We start from the raw sequence: 14,081 nt of genomic DNA, 5'->3' as shown, positions 1-14,081 counted from the left end.
CAAATGACTAAAAACAAGCCATGCTTGTTCAGATTTACTGTAGGTGGATAGGCGGCTAGATGGATGGGTAGATAAGTGTACTATGTAAAAATGAATAAATCGATAAAGGTCTTCAAAAACCTCGGAGACCTACAGAATATGGCATCTAAAGATGTTCTTTGTTAATTTAAGGTCTTTTTGACCCGAGGCATGTCAGCTCCTGGCAGCACCCCCAGCCTACTTTTAAGAAGATGTGAACATCAGAAAACCTCCATATGGAGTTGCTTCTAATGTGGCAAGCCAGCCACTGGGCAAACCCCTACTCTCTCTGCAGACAATATGCTGCCTAAAAATGGACAAGACTTGGACACAGGCTGAATTGACTGCCTCGCTCTGTCAAGACAGGGTAAGCAAGTCCTTCGTAGTTCCTGCTTCCCAAATATATCTTTAAGATATACTGGGCCAGAAGGTTGAGGATGATGCTCCAATGTTATAGAGAGATTTTGAGTGACTGTCCAGGCAGCAAACAGTGCATTTTTGCTTATTTTGGAAGCTGCTAGCTTGCACTTCCTGCTCACTCAGGTAATAATTTTATTCCTCCTCAAGTCTTTGATGGGGTGGAAGACTAGACAGTTACAGTTTTACAATTCAACTTGCTTGCTTAGGATTTAAGAAGATGTTTTAAGGTCTAGAAAGATGTTTTTAGGTAGATAGATACAAAATATGATAGAAAATTATTTAGGTACAAAACTTTAGACTTACCTAGATAGGATAAATAATAATTTTTTCAGGGTTGTCAAATAAATATAGACAGGACATTATATATATAAGTCTTACCTAATATATTGTATGATTGTTCTATAACTGTTCTTACTGTATACTGTTTTTATAGCCTTTTTAATGAGACAGAAAGGGGGAATTGAGGTGGTTGATCTTGAGCCACTATGTATTCAGATGTTAATTGCTTGCCCCCTGAGATTCTTACTGTTTTAAGAGCAAACCCTCACATAACCAAAATGATGGTTGTAACCTCACCTCCAAATTATCCCTGATTAGTTAAATAAAGTTGCCTATTTGCCTGGGCTGGGCAGAAGAGAGGTAGGCAGAGTTGAGGTGTGAGGGGGTTTGGAGGAGAGAAGGATCTCAGGAGGAGGAAGAAGAGGAAGACAGAGAGGGGGGAGGAGAAAGCAGAGCCACCATGGGTTGAGTGTGAATTAGGAGCACCTACTGGGAGGAGCTTGTGAATTAGGAGCACCTAGCTGGGAAGAGCTTGCTCTGAGGATCGGCAGATGGAGGGAAGCAGCCCAGATGGAAAACACGTTTCTGGGATTTTTGGATGGGAAGGAGCCCAGATAGGAATAATTAAAGCAAGTGGCATGGGACCTGGAGCTGGGAAGTAAAGATAGTGTAGGGATTAGTTTCTGCCCAGATCCAGTGAAGAGGTGTATTAAAAATCTAACAGGTGTCTGTGTCTTTTATTGATATGATAGGGGGTTAAATAACAAGCACCATGATAAACTATGGATTAATAATAAACATCAATAACCAATTTTTTTTCTACAAGTTTGCACTCTTCACTGTGGAGTCATCTCTTCAGCTCCTCTCACATAGACTCTATCACCCAAACTGGCCACTGGCCACTCCCAGGACTGTCACAGCTGTGGGCTTTCCTGACAGGACCACATTCTCTCAGCACTCCCGATGCCTGCACATCTAAGTCAAACCTGCTTCTCAGAAACCAGCCAAGCCCCACCTCATCCTGTGAGCTGCCAAATGGGCAGAATGGCTCTCTGTGAGGAACTCAAACAACACTTGAAATGTCTCTAAAATCTGAACCCATTTTATCATCTCTGACTAATTATTATGTTATTTCAGGGCCCAACATATCTACACCAGCTCTGCATACACACACACTCAGGAGCTAGTAAAGTAACTCATCAGTATGAGTACTCAACTCATAACTCAAATTCTTCTGTCCATACTCAACACAAAAAAAAGTGCTCTTTGTGGCTCATTAAAATGATGTCACTGTTCCACACTCTGGATACATTTTACGTGCCCGCCCTGATCTTTTGTGTTGCACCACATCTCTCCCTGTAAGCTCAAAACGGTCTGTTGTAAAACCTAACCCTAAGACCGACAGATGCACTCTGTTCCCTCTGGGGAGCTGGGAGGAGGCAGGGACTCAGACAAGAAGGTCCATCTGAAATGTGAGCCCTTTGGACAAGCCCTTGTGCAACAGTGAAAAAGCAGAATCAGCCACCAAAGATGGACCCAGGCCCCAACAGCTTATGGATCACTGAGAGGGAAGAAAATGTAAGCCACAGTTAGCCTTCTCCAGAGTTCTGCCAAAGGCCAGTCACATGATGGTTAAGCCAGAAGCTGCACGGCCTCTTCCGTGAGCCCTGTTTGTGGCCACAGTGTAATGAGAATCCCTCAAGGGATCTTCAGGCCACAGCACCTGCAGCAGAGGGTGTCACAGGCTCTGCCTTTACTACCCACTTCCCCGTCCCCAAGTTGCTGCTGAGGTTTGGGCTCTTACGTCTGATTCTAAAGCCATGTCCTCAAACTGTATGCATCCCAGGATTCAATGACTGACCAAGGGGAGAGGGTTCTGTATGGCATGGCACACACATATCATATCCTCTTAGTATGGTTGTGTTTGAGGGTGAGGGGTGTTGTTGCTGTTTTGCTTTGGGTTTGGCTTGTTTGCTTGCTTTGGGGGGTGTGTGTGTTTTAGACAGAATCTCATGTAGCCAAGGTTGGCCTCAGAGTTGCTATGAACATGACTTTGAACTTCTGATCTTATTGCTTCCATCTCCTGAGAGTTGGGATTAAAGGTGTGTGTCACCATGCCTGGCTTACGTAGAATATCTTTTGTTGTTGTTTTCATTCTTGTTGTAGCCCCATATAGAGTATCTTCTTGAAGATTCTTTTTTTCCTCATAGATAGGAGGAGAGCGATGTGTGGAGAGAAAGAATTTAGTAATCAACTGAGTAAATAAATAAAAAGGAACTTAACACGGAAACAAATGTTGGTATTCACAGCATTTGTGAACTCTCCAGGGTTCAGGACTGGAGAGCTGGCTCAGTGGTTAAGAGCCCATGTTACTATCGTAATCGGTTGGAATTTGTCCCCAACACCAGCAGTACACTCACGCGAAACATGCCTTACCCCCATGGCAAAGTAAAAAATCTTTACAAGGTAGAATTTTTTTTTTCTTGGGTGTAGATCAATCAAACCTTATCCTGAAAACCCTACACTAGACACATAGCTACACAGAGCTCTGTTTGAGGACAAGAGAAAGGAAGGCGTTTCAGTGAAAACGTTTGCAAAGTGTGGCATGCTGAATAAACCAAAAAAGTATGACACGGCTTATCCAAGCATTGGTCAAACTAAATATTGACCCCCCCCCCAGTCTGAAAATGTGGACTTGGATTCATGTATAACACTTAGGAGCGGTCCCAGCACAGGTGGAAAAGGAACACATTTAAGACTATTTCTCTGAGAGCAGTGTCTGAGACCAGCCTGTGTTACCTGAGATCTTGTCTCAGCAACAAGAAAAGGAAAAAAGAGTGTATCGGTTATGAAAGCTGTTGTCTTTATAATGGATTTTAAACCAAGAACATACGAACTGGCGACTGTTTTGCGGGTAAGTAAAGCTTATACTAGCGTGTTGCCATTAAATGGTACTGGAGAACAGTTTTCTTTATTTCTTTTTAAGAACAACGTCAAGAATAGACTCATATGAGGAAAATCCTGAGGGCTTATGAAATAACTCCAAGAAAACAAGACAAGGTGTCTTAGTTAGTGTCTATTGCTGCAATGAAACACCGTGACAAAAAAGCAAGTTGGGAAGAAAGGGGTTCATTCAGCCTCCACATTTCTGTTCATCACCAAAGGAAATCAGCACAGAAGCTCAAACCTGGCAGAAACCTGGCAGCAGGAGCTGATGCAGAGGCCATGGAGGGGTGATACTTACTGGCTTGTTCCACATGACTTGCTCAGCCTACATTTTTATAGAACGCAGGACCATGAGCCCAGGGATGGCACCAACCACCGTGGGCTGGGCCCTCCCCCATCAATGCCTAATTAAGAAAATGCCTTACAGCTGGATCTGACGAAAGCATTTTTCTCAATTAAGGTTCCCTTCTTTTAGTTTGTGTGTCAGGTGACACCAGACCAGCCAGCACACGAGTCTCATGATCTCAATTCCTTTAAAACATGAAATTATTCTTGGAATGTGATTTTGTGTCCCTCCCAGATACAGCAGATAGGCGTGAGTTTACTTCAGATTATTCGTTACAACCGGCTACTGTTACTTGTTTATGTGCCTCTGTGGAAAAGCATGATTTTCCACACACAGCTCGTTCACCATGTGTGGCGTGCCCTTGTGACTGGACAGTTTCCCCATGTAGATCAGTCTTCAGAGTACAAGTTGTCTGATGCTCTGAATAAAATTGGCTATTGCGTGAGACTTTAGTCTTACTCATTCTCCCCGGTCTCACCACATCTAGAGCTGTCAACAAGAGGATCGTGAACTGGGCCTGACGTAGGCTATGAGAGAAGAGAGTGGAGACCCTCACGGAAGGAGGGGAGTGAAAACAATGGGGCAGAGACCAGTGAAGGCTTTGCCTTGTGTTAAGCTTATACATCATTTTTTTTTTTTAAAGAGAAGCACAAGTATAATTCCTAGCTTCCAGAAGAAGAAACTGTAGATGAAGAAGTATGGGATAGAGTTCGAAAGAATATTGAAAAGGCATATAAACAAGGGGGGAAGATCCCCATTCAATTTTGGGTATCTTGTGCATTAATTTGGACTGTTATGAAAATGCCTAAGAAAGATAAGGAGGATATTAATCATGAAAAAGAGATGACTAATTTCTTGAATGAATATAAACTGGATGATCAAGCCTTAAAATTGGTAAATGAGGCAAAAGAGATTTTCCCCATTCAAGCAAAATTGAAAATAAGTAAAAAAACAAAAACAAAAACAAAAACAAAAAACAAAAAAACCAGCATCACCAATAACTACACAAGTGATGGCTCCCTCGGCTTTTTACTGGAGCCTGCTTCAAACGTACACATATCCTCCGCTGCCTGAAAATTACCCCGAAGCATGAGGTCATGAATTTGATAATCAATCTAATCTTAAATTCTCTCCACTTTTTGATAAGGATTCGGGAGCGTCTATGAAAATGCTAACTTTACCACCTAGGCAAGCCAGGGCACAGCAGGGAAAAGGAATTTGTCTCCCAACTCCTCCCAGCCTCACAAGCTGCACTTGGTATTTCCAATGCATTAGCGAATCTATTGAAAACTCTGGAAGGGTATTCAGCATCGGGCAGTCCTCACCTAGTACCTTGAGAGTCAAGAAAAGAACTATAGTTATTTGAGTCCACTCTAAAAGGGCATTTGCGTATCACCTGGAACCTTCATTGCTTTTAGACTTACTTATTTTCCCCACTAACCTCTTTCCCACAGGTATTATAACACAAGAGGGCAAACCTTAGGAATAGATTTATTTAGACCAGAAGGGCCATAAAATACAATCTGCTTACCTTACTCTTCTTGCTCAATTAGTAAATCAGGAGAGGACCGGATATCAACAATTATATGAATTTAATCCTTGCTGTATTTATTTCCCTTAACTAACAGTCAGGTTTTTAAGAGCATTACAGAACTCTATGAATTATCAAATTTCATATGCATTTTACTATGGAAGGCTAGGAAATCATTATCCAGCTGGTAAGCTATGAGATTTTTCTCATACAAATTGAATTTACAATTAAAAATTTATTCAATCTTCTACCATACCACAGGCAGATGCTTATTTTATTGATGATTCATCTAAGGATATAGAAGGAATTCATGGTCCGGATATGAATCAACTATTTCTTTTTTCCTCAGCCAAACAGGTGGAACTGGCTGTTTTGATTCATCTATTACAGTTAACTCATAAACACTTAGATATTGTTTCCAATTTTGGTTAAACTGGTTCAGAGGGTCAGAAGACAGTGGAAGTCACCAGAAAGATAACAAGGTTCCTGCAAAAGGGCAAAAGAGGACAATGACCACATCATCAGAAGTCAAGTCTGCCCACCTGGGGCCAAGTTAAGGCCCTCTGTACCAAGGGCATCTGTGGTTGGTGCCTCTGAGTCTGTGTGTTGGTGTTATGTTCCTCGTTGTCCTTTGCTTCAACTTGTAGAGTGGATCTATTCCTGTTATCTTTACTAATGACTCTGTGCTTATAAATGGACCTTGGGACCATAAAAACTCATTCGTTCACCTGGAGAAGGGATGCATTTAATTTTTCCGTGGGCTTTAATCACTTCCTGTTTGCATAGGACATCATAACATTTTCGTACCTCTTAAAAGGCAAGTACACGATTCCAGAACTATTAATCACATGGGTCTCTTTTCAAGTTATTCTCTAGATTATTCCTGGTCAGTGTAATAATGTAACCAATATTACTGGGCACAGTTTGGATCCCTGTTCTTGGTGGCAGAGTGTTACACACGATGACTTCACTGTTCTAATATTATTCTTTACGTTTATAATTTGCTGGCTTATTGGCTATTCATGCATCAAAGGACAATTGGATTTATCAACAACATCTCAAATCAAAACCTCTCTTGCTAGTCCATGTTTGTTGTTGTTGTTTTTTTTTTTTTTTAAAAGGAGCATCTTCCCTAGGGTCTTCCTTGTTGTTTAGCTTCTTTAGGAGTATAGATTTTAGTATGTTTACCTTATGTTATATGTCTAATATCCACTTATGAGTGAGTACATACCATGTGGCTCAGATGTAGCCCATAGACTCAGTATTCAAGTGGGGCTCCCTAGTAAGGGGATCAGGGACCTTCTCTGGCATGAACTCAGTGACAGGCTCTCTGATCACCTCCACCTGTTGGGAACAGCCTTGCCAGGCCACAGACAATGTAACCAGTCCTGATGAGCCCTGATATGCTAGGATCATATAGAAGTGAACTAGGGGAGGGGCGTAGTGGGAGAAGAGGGAGGGAGAGTGGAATTGGGAGGAGACCAGGGAGGGGGCCACAGCCGGGATACAAATTGAATAAATTGTAATAAATGATAATAAAACAGTTTATAAAAGCCAAAAGAAATTAAAAATAAAAAACATTAAAAAAAACAAACAAAAAAAGGAGTAAATGTCAAAACACAGCCTAACAATGAAGTTGTTCAAGGGGACTTCTGAGTGCTTGTAAGAAAACTCCAAAAAAATCAGACAAGAGTCTTGTTGACCTTAGTTTCTTCCAAACACAGACTTATTCTTGGAATGTGTTTTCGTGTTCCTCCCAGGTGCAGCAGATAGGAGTGGGTTTACTTCAGAATACTCATTACAACTGGCTGTTGTTTCTATGTCTCTATGGAAAAACATGTTTTTGCTGCATGAAGCTTGTGTACCACCTGCAGCTTGCCCTTGTGACTGCACATTTTACTCATGTGTCTCCTTTTAACCCTCAGAGTACAAACTGTCTGATGCTCTGAATAAAGTTGGCTGTTGCATGAAACTTTAGTTTGCCTCTTTTCTTGGCTTTATCTCCCAGGTCCCACTGCCTCTGGAGCACTACACACTGGTCATGGCTCCCCTTTCCCAGATGATCCCATCTCCCTACCTCTCCAACCTTACAACTTCTTTCTCTTTAAAAAACAAAACAAAAACAAAAACAAAAACAAAAAAACAACAGGCAAATAAAAAGAATTAAAAAAAAAGAAAAGAAAAAGAAGCACAAAACACACACACACACACACACAAAACCTCATGTAAACACAAAATTGGAAACCATGATATACAAGCAAAAGACTAGTAAGAAAAAAATGCTCAAACAAAACAATATGAATTTTTTTTAAATAATCTACAAAAATGTCATTGAGTTTGTTTTTCCGTTTGCCAGTGGGTAGCAATTGAAGATAGCTTCTGGGTTAGAGGTGGGGCCTCGTGTCCACTCCTCCTTCTCAGTGCTGGGACCCCATCTGGCTTAGAACTGCGCAGGGCTTGTGCATACCATATCCTCTGTGAGTTCATCTGTGAGCCGGTCCTATTGTGTCTGGAAGATCCTGTTTTGTTTTGTTTTTTTTTTGCTGTTACTCATCCTCTCTGCCTTTTACAGTCTTTCCACCTCCTCTTCCACATCGCTGCCTGAGCCCTGAGGTACGTACGGGTTTGATGAAGACATCTCATCTAGGATTGAGTGGTCCAAAGTCTCTCAACTGGCTGCACTGTCCAGCTATGGCTCTCTGAATGAGTTTCCATCTACTGCAGAAGGAAGCTTCTCTGATGATAGATGAACAAGACACTGATCTACAAGTAAAGTAGAATGTTGTTAGGAGTTACTTTCTTGCTATGTCATTTAACAAAGTAATAGTGTTTGGTTTCCCCTTAGGCACATCTAGTCTCAGGTTCTTGGCCACCTGGTAGTGTCAGTCATGGGTTCTATCTTGTGGAATGGGTCTTAAATCCAAGCAGAGAATTGGTTACTTCCACAATGTTTGTGATACTGTTGCCCCAACGCGTTATGCAGCAGGTCACATTCATAGTTCTTTGGGTTTGTAAGTAGGTTAGCAGTTACCTTTCTTCTCTGACAGTAGGCAAAGTGCCTTTCAGCACTGTGAACACTAGTTAAGAGGGATGAAGGTTCTAGTTAGGCACCAGCTGAACTCTCCATTTTTAACAAGGTACACGAATGTTCTTTTAGCAATTGGGCCTTACCTTCCATTTGTGGAGAGCGACCAATAGCCTTGGAATAGCCTGGATTATTTGGGGGTTTCCATGGGGCCCCTCTGGCAAATGACTGCATTAGATGTAACTGATTCCTGGCACTGGAAGTTCGTAGCTGCCCTGCAGCAACACCTGAACACCACCTGAGAGAGGGCTGGGGAGAGAGAGACAGGGCGACACAGAAAAGGACACCAAGTCTAGGCTCTGATCCAGGGGTCAGTTTAATGGACGTCAGGTTAACACTTAAGTAGGCAGAAAAGCACAAGCAGTTTCTCACGCAGGCAATTTTACTTAGCCAAAACATAAGAGGGTTTAATTTAAGGTTACACAGAACCTGCTGTCTGGTTACCATGGTTGCAAGGAATTTACCATCTAGTTCTCAGGGTCGAAGCCTTCTGCTGAAGGACTGTCATGGTCAGTCTATGAGAGACTAGACTTTGGACTGAAGCCAGAGCCAAGAGGCCAAATTCCACTGCTCAGATGCCATTAACTCCAACTCCAAACTTGCCATTAACTCCAAAAAGGCTGCCACCGAAGTTTCACTTGGTGGTGAAAAATTAATTATCTCCCTTGTAATTTGGAGAGTCAGTTTGGATTTCTTTCACATATGCATACATTTTAAGAAGCTTCTATGAGAGTAGGTTTCCATAGGACTTTTCCCTCTCCCTCTTCCTTCTCCTACTCCCCTTTCTTCACTCCAGTCTCCTCCATCTATCTCTCCATAACCATATAGTCTATCCCCATCCTTTGGGGTATTCTCTCCTCTCATCAGCCCCTCATGTGATACCCTGACCTCTGTGGTTATATAGATTGTAGCGTGCCTATCAAAATCTTAAAAGCTAGCATAGACATATAAGAGGAAACACACAATATTTGTCTTTTGCAGTCTGGGTTGGCTCCCTCAGGATATTTTTTTTCCTAGCTCCATTCATTTACCTGTGATTTTCATAATTTTGTCTTTCTACAAGGTGAATAGTATTCAACTGTGTAAATGACTACTACTCATCAGTTGACGGCTGTTCCCAATTTTTGGCTCCCACCTCCCCCTCCACACACACACACACACTCAGGAAAGGGTTTATTTCATCTTACAGATTACATTCCGCCATTGAGGGAAGACAGGGTAAAGACTCCAAGCAAAGACAGGAACCAAAGCGGGGACAGTGGGACAATGTTATTCACTGGCTGGATCCTTATATAGCTTGCTCAGCCTGCCTTCTTTTTGTGTTTCTTTTTAAACTTTTTATGGTTCTTGGCGAATTTCACATCATGCACCTCAATTCCACTCATCTCCCTGCCCTCCATCCTTGCAACCTCCTCCCCAACAGAGAAAAAAATTCTTTGTGGAAGCTGTAGTGTGTCACAGTGTGTCCCACAGTATACCCTTTTGTCCACACTTCTTTGCTTGAAAATGTTCATTGCAACGACTCATTGGTCTGGTATGAGGCTTCTGCTACCCTACCAATACTGGGTCCTCCCTGGGACTCCTCTTGGACATCCTGTTGTTGCCCTGTGTCATGGAGATCCTGTACTTTCAGATCTATAGGACCAGTCCTCTCATGCACTACAGCAAAATCTCTGGATCTAGGCCTGAGAGGTGTCTGAGCTGGTGGTCAGCCCTACAATTCTCCAGCTCTCCTGCCCTCAGGGTCAGATCATCTGCAACCCCTTCCCTACTCCACCTCCCCCCCACATACACACACAACCAGGACCAGCTCTACCCTGCTGCAAAGGTAAAGTGCAGGGCCTGCTCTCCTGAGTGCTGCAGCTGGGGAGGGTCTGGGATGGCTCTCCTGCTCTCATGACCCGAGAGCCAGGGTTCTCGTCTGCCATAGGAGGTGAGGGGAGAGGAGGGAGGAGGGCATCTCTCCCTTAGCCATACCACCACCTGGGAAACAAGCGGCAGGGCAAGTTCTCCCATGCTCATAGTCTCAGGGCCACCTCACCGCAACTCCTTCAATGTCCAGGAGGGGGGCATTCTCCAGAGCACTGCGGCTGGCTGGGGGTGGGGTCAGCTCTCCTGCTCTCCTGCCCCCAGGTTCAGCTCTCCTACAATGCCTAGGAGAGGGTATGGCCAGCTCTATGCAGCCCTCAGATATTATCATGTCCTCCAGGGCTAGAGCCCAGACTAGAGATATCCACCTGGCCTTTGGTGGTAACAGATCCCTGCTGCTTCAGGGCCACAGACCTAGATATGGCCCCCAGTGGCAGCCAGCACAGGCCAGGACCCCCCCCCCCCATGGTCCCAGGTGGCATCACCGGCTATTCACATCAGGCTGTTTCTCCCTACCCTGGAATCTCCAGCTCTGCCTCTCTTCAGTGTGCCTGCATCCTTCTGTTTCTCTTTCTCTTCCATTTCTCCACCACTTACTTGCCCCTCTTAGTAGTGCCAGGGGTCTATGAGTATCTGGGATCATCCTAAGAGTGGCCACAGGAATGCTATGCCCTGCTCATGCATTATGGCACCGGGCAGGGGTCATCTTGGGCATGGTCTCTCCCCCCATACCCCGCAGGCCTGCAGGGCACCAGGCTGGTGGTTATCTCAGGCTGGCTGACCTGTCTGGGCTCCGTAGCACTGATCTGGTGATTGTTTCAGGCTTGCTCCTCACTCAGGCCTTTTCAAGGCGTGTGACGACCATCTGTCACAGTCCCCTAGGAGCCCATCTGGTCCTGCATGGTGCCAGAGTGGTGGTCTTCAAAGGCTCACTTTCACGGAAGTCCACTGCTTCATTCACTACTAATCATTTAGATGTTCACAGGTCAGAGCGCCACCTACTAACACACGCGTGACACAGAAGCCACGCCTATAATGCCCCTAGAGACAGGTTTCTGTAAAGCAGCGGTGAACATGGATGAGCAAGTATCTCTCTAGTAGGCTTTAGAGTCCTTGGGGTATATACCCAAGAGTAGTACAGCTGGGTCTTGAGCTGCATCTATTCCCAGCTTCCTAAGGAACACTGACTAACATGGGGGCTGTGCAAGGTTTCGCTTCCACCAGCAATGGACCCAGAGATCTGCCTGCCTCTGCCTCCCAAGTACTGACACTAAGGTGTTCACCACCACCCTACCAAACAGTTTTCTCTCTCTCTCTCTTTCTTTCTTTCTTTCTTTCTTTCTTTCTTTCTTTCTTTCCTTTTCTTTTTTTTTCTTTTCTTTTTCTTATTTATTTGCTTTACATCCCAAGCAGTTTTCTTAAGGGTGAAACTCAGCAAAAATTTTTTCTAAGCTCCCCACTCCCCGCAGCCAGCCCATTTTCATAGACGACCTTGGCCTTCCCTGACCCCTTCTGTCTAAAGCCCTCTTACTAATGAATTCTATAGATACCCAGAATTCCTCCACACTTCATAATCTTTAAACAAAGGCTCAGTCAAAGTCTTACAAGTGCAATAGAATTGATAAAAAAAAAAAAAGGAAAAGGACAGTATTGAGATACCTTTAAATTGACTGTAGTAAGGCCTTCCTTTCTTCATAAGCAAAACCTCAGAGCTTCTCTATTCTTATATATGTTAAGATTAAGAGACGAATACTTTGATTGGCTGTCTTCCATTAAATATACAGAACTGGCCAATAAACTCCCAAGGGCTGTTAGCAGTTTACAATAAATCCAAATAAAACGACGAATCACTACTTACATGATTAGAATGTAGAAGAAACATTCTTTTTAATTTTTTATCTCAATTTTCATTTGTACATATATTATAATTTTACATTGATAAGTTTCACCCTAATTACCTTTTCCTCAGCTCTCCAACTTCTGCTTCACCGTAAGAATCCGTTTTCCAAGGCTGTCACAACCTCAGTAGCTTAAATACAACAGATACGCATTGATTTGCAGTTCTAGTCTAAAACTTGCAGCCAAACTCGAAGCCCTGGTCTTGAAAAAAATATCTCTCTGCAAAACTAGACTAGAGGGGGATCTTTTCTCCACTCTGCCCGAAGCTCAGATCCCAGTCAGCTTCTGATGGCCGCCCCACACTCCCTTTCTGTGAGGTCCTCACGAGGCCATTCTTTCCTCTTTGCGTTGGCATAGTCTTCCCCTGTGAGAAGATGTCTGTCCAAGTTTCCTCCTCTTATATGGACTTCAGTGATGCTGGGTGAGTCCGCTCTTAAAACCGTATGCTTTGGGGCTCAGGAGCTCCTCACCTGCTCCCCTGGCTTACCACACCTGCAGGGAGCGTTTCCATTTCTTTCACACTAACCGGATGGAGTAGCAGCTTAAAAACCCACTTCAAAAGCAATGTTGGTCAACTACAGTGTCACAAGATCGCTGAAAGAGCGGCAATCGCAGCACCCCCAAGAGTGTGTGTGTGTCTGTGTGTGCACGCTACTCTGCAGATTAGAGGCCATACTGAGTTTCTCTAATCACTCTTCTATTTACTTTGAGTTTACATTTATTTATTTGGTGGAGAGGGGGAGTGCATGAGGTGGACAGTGTGAGTGTGGCTGTCAGAGGAAAGCTTACAGGACCTTTCCTCTTCTCCTTCCACCATGTGGATCCTGGGGATCTAATTCAGTCTCAGTGGCACGTGTGTCCATGCCTCTGAACTATCTTGCAGGTCCTCTGTATTATTTTTTGATACCTGATGTTTCACTGAACCTGGAGACCACTGTTTCACCTAACTGGCTGGCCAGTGAGCCCTCAGGAGCCTCCTTTTCCTGGTCCTTAGCGCTGAGGTTATGGGTCCTCCCGGCATTTTTAAAAATTATTATTATTATTTTTAATGTGAGTGTTAGAAATCCAAACCCAGATCCTCGTACCTACAGCGGACACTTTCAAGCCCTTTACTCACCAAGCCATCTCCAGCTCAGATCTGTTCATCTTGATAAGAAGCACATTTCCCTTGGACCCTGATTTAGGTTGATATTTGCTCCCCCTCCTGGTATCCCCCTCCCAACCTCTGCCTTGATGTGTGGATTGCCTTCAGCAGCAGGGCTTCATCTTGATCTGGGGCAGCTAGACTAGCCCACCCCGCCTAACCTCAGCCTTGGTGTTTTGGCTGTCAGGCTCGGCTGCACCTGGACTGTGGGCAGACAGTGTTCTTACAGAGTTCTCTCTGTTTTTCTGAGGATGTTTTCATATCCTGTATTTTGATGAGAAGCACTGAAAGGTGCACATGGTATTTTGGAAAAGGGAAGTTTAATAACTCAAGCACACACACACACACACACACACACACACACAAGTAAACTTTCCCATCTGCAAAACTCCCCTGAACGAAGATGCCAATCCTTTTTAGGGGGTAAAACTGGGTCCAGGATCATGCATAGTTCAGGAGTTCATCCCAGCCGGTTGGGACCCATTCCACCAGAGCAAGCTTCCCTTCTGAATCCCACAGTTGGGCTCCCTCCTGTCTGCCCCAG

The 14,081-nt window shown here is 43.9% G+C and overlaps 1 pseudogene; it reads right to left on the bottom strand.

Moving 5' to 3' along the window:
- Positions 1–11,487: 11,487 nt before the first annotated feature.
- Positions 11,488–11,543, bottom strand: LOC132652654 (small nucleolar RNA SNORA17; annotated as a pseudogene).
- Between the last annotated feature and the right edge of the window lie 2,538 nt (positions 11,544–14,081).

The sequence above is a fragment of the Meriones unguiculatus genome, chromosome 2 (assembly GCF_030254825.1).
Source record: "Meriones unguiculatus strain TT.TT164.6M chromosome 2, Bangor_MerUng_6.1, whole genome shotgun sequence".
In the NCBI taxonomy this organism is placed as follows: domain Eukaryota; kingdom Metazoa; phylum Chordata; class Mammalia; order Rodentia; family Muridae; genus Meriones; species Meriones unguiculatus.
Note: the sequence above shows the minus strand (reverse complement) of the source record. Positions and strands in the feature narration are given on the sequence as shown.